At 42.2% G+C, this 2,677-nt stretch overlaps 1 long non-coding RNA gene across 1 annotated transcript; it reads right to left on the minus strand.

Annotated features, from left to right (window-relative positions):
* Positions 1-269: 269 nt before the first annotated feature.
* LOC135058204 (uncharacterized) lies at positions 270-1,295 on the minus strand. Its single transcript, XR_010244673.1, has 3 exons — positions 1,212-1,295; positions 573-632; positions 270-497 (listed from the first exon to the last, which is right to left on the minus strand). It is a non-coding gene; the product is annotated as an uncharacterized LOC135058204 (long non-coding RNA).
* Positions 1,296-2,677: the final 1,382 nt, after the last annotated feature.

Genomic DNA, 2,677 nt, shown 5'->3' on the forward strand with positions numbered 1-2,677 from the left:
GTTGTGGAGGGTGTTTTTGAAAAAAGTCATTTTTATTTTTATTTTTATTTTTATGTGCACGTGTGTGGTCAAAATATTTACAAATGTATGTTCTTTTTTAAAAATGATGTTGGCAATATCAACCACTAAGACATTGAAAAATTAAGCATTTGCACCTTTAACAATTGAAGACGTAACATCACATTGCTTGTTATGGCAAACATGTAATCTCAACTCCAACTCACAACATAGTAACTGTACTGTGTAGATTATTTGCTATGTGTTTAGTTTCTGTTTTGACTCACCAGATAACTGAGGTGATCGGGGCTCATCACTCTGTGGACTCGCCAATAGTGCCAGTGGTGGCTGGGGTGACACTGCAGAAATGCGCCGCCTGGGTGGGGAAGATGGAGCCGCAGATTCCGTGCCAAGACGCCGTGTCTTACTTGGCCTCCTGGGTAAGTGCCCCGAGCCCTGTGATGGGCGCCTTAGAGGAGGTAGGCTTACAGAAGCAGAACCTATGAGAATATATAAACATTAATATTTTGTACTTCTATGTGTTTGCAGAATATGTGACTACAGTGAATTCTTACCTGCAATCCCAGCATCATCCTGAGTTGTCTGAGGCCTGTCTGGCCGGCTGGTCTGTCGGACTGTTGAAAAAGTGGCGAAAACATTATTACCATACTTTGTGTAAAAATTCTAACTGCAAAGCCTTAGTGTACTGTAACCATCTATTAGGTATTGTAAATTAAACTAATTTCTGCTTAAGATCTTCATGCTTCCTTAATTTGTGGTGTATATCAAAATGTACATGGTGTTGCACCAAATAAATCTGTTACATTTGAGAATTATGTGTCAGATATTGCATAGATTGAATACTTGCAAATTGAACCAAAATGTTTATTTGAATTTGTAGAAACCTTTTTAAAAAAAAAATAAAAAAAAATAAAAAAAAATGCTATTAGATACAACACCGATGTCCAAGCAATATCTCATAATAATTATTGCAAATACACATACCAGCAGGCATTGCACCTGTTTTTCCCAATAAAAAATAAAAAGCTACAGCCAAGGCAAGATGGAAAATGCAGTTTCTAAACACAAACACACCTTAAGGGTGCATAGGCCTGCAATACATGACCAACAATTTTTGCATCCTTTAACCTTTAAAAAAAACAACATTATCATTTTGAGGACATTTTACAATATTTAACAAATATCCAACTCACCATCCTGCGTGGGTCGGTCCGAATCCCGGACATGAGTTGCAGACACCACTTCTGCAGGAATCAGTGCCCGCACAGGCTCCTCCCACTCCCGGTAGGTTGCCCGGAAAGGGGGGCCACCTCCGGTTTTGCGGGCTGATTTTGCCTCTTTGGCCATCTTGGCCTTGACACGCCGCTTTATGTCATAGAACCTCTTGCGACACGTGTCCTCAGTCCGCCTCACCACACCCTCACTATTGACGGCAACTATTACTTGCCCCCACAGGACAGACTTCCTGCGGGAGGACACCTTGCCAGCATCCTGACCAAACAATTGGCGATGGTGCTTCATCAGCTCACGCACCAACGCCATGTTTTCAGCATAGCTGAACTTAATATTCCTGCCAGTCTTGGTAGTGGTGCGTGGCTGCGGAGCCACAACACCATCACTATCACTGGAGAATGCAGCAACAGGCACCCCCTCCTCCTCCTCCTCACTAACCTCCTCCCTCTCACTAACCCCCTCCACCTCACTAACAGCCTCCACCTCACTAACAGCCTCCACCTCACTACCAGCCTCCACCTCACTAACCTCCGCCACCACACTGACCTCTGAGTCTGACATGAGGACAAACGACACAAAACACAGAAAAATCAATACAAAAAACACACTCCTCCACTACTACTACTACTACTACACACCACACAGCCAACACACACGCTCACTCACTCACTCACTCACTCACTCACTCACTCACTCACTCACTCACTCACAAACAATGACAAAAGACTATAAAAAAAAAACAAGGACAAAAAAGTTGACAAACTGTGAAAAAACAATACTACAAATATGACAAGACTACTTACACACACAGTACAGCACTCAACAATCACAAAACTCCTCTCCAAATCCACCAAAAACACCACCAAACTCACCAACTCCAAATACACCTTCCTCTCTCCTCTCCACTAGCTAAACCCACGAGGTGCGGTGTGTTTGGGGCGGTTTTATAGTAATATGCACAGACACTCCTCCTTCACGAATACAACCAATCACGGACGCGTGACAAAAACGAAACTTAGGACTAAAAACGCGGCCGCAATATCAAAATCACTGCCGTAACAGACATGTGACGCAGTCGTAAAAAAACCCCACAAACACGGCCGCAAAACAACAAAATCGGCCGCATTCTACAGCTGAAAACCACGAATGACATCGACATCGGAACAAAAGAAAAACCCGAATACGACAGCTTAGTAAATTAGTCGTAATCAATTCAAAAAGTTGCAGTTTTACACTTTCGATGTCATTCGTGTTTGAACTTTGACCTGAAACGGGAAAATACGAATCTTAGTAAATTTACCCCCTTGTATGTATAGGTTGGGAAATAAATAGGTACAGTACTTACTGCGACACAGAGATTACAGTTTTGCATGCTCTAAATGATACAAATATCAGTTTATTACAAATAATAGTTTTGCAGAAATGT

The sequence above is a fragment of the Pseudophryne corroboree genome, chromosome 3, assembly GCF_028390025.1.
Source record: "Pseudophryne corroboree isolate aPseCor3 chromosome 3, aPseCor3.hap2, whole genome shotgun sequence".
In the NCBI taxonomy this organism is placed as follows: Eukaryota; Metazoa; Chordata; class Amphibia; order Anura; family Myobatrachidae; genus Pseudophryne; species Pseudophryne corroboree.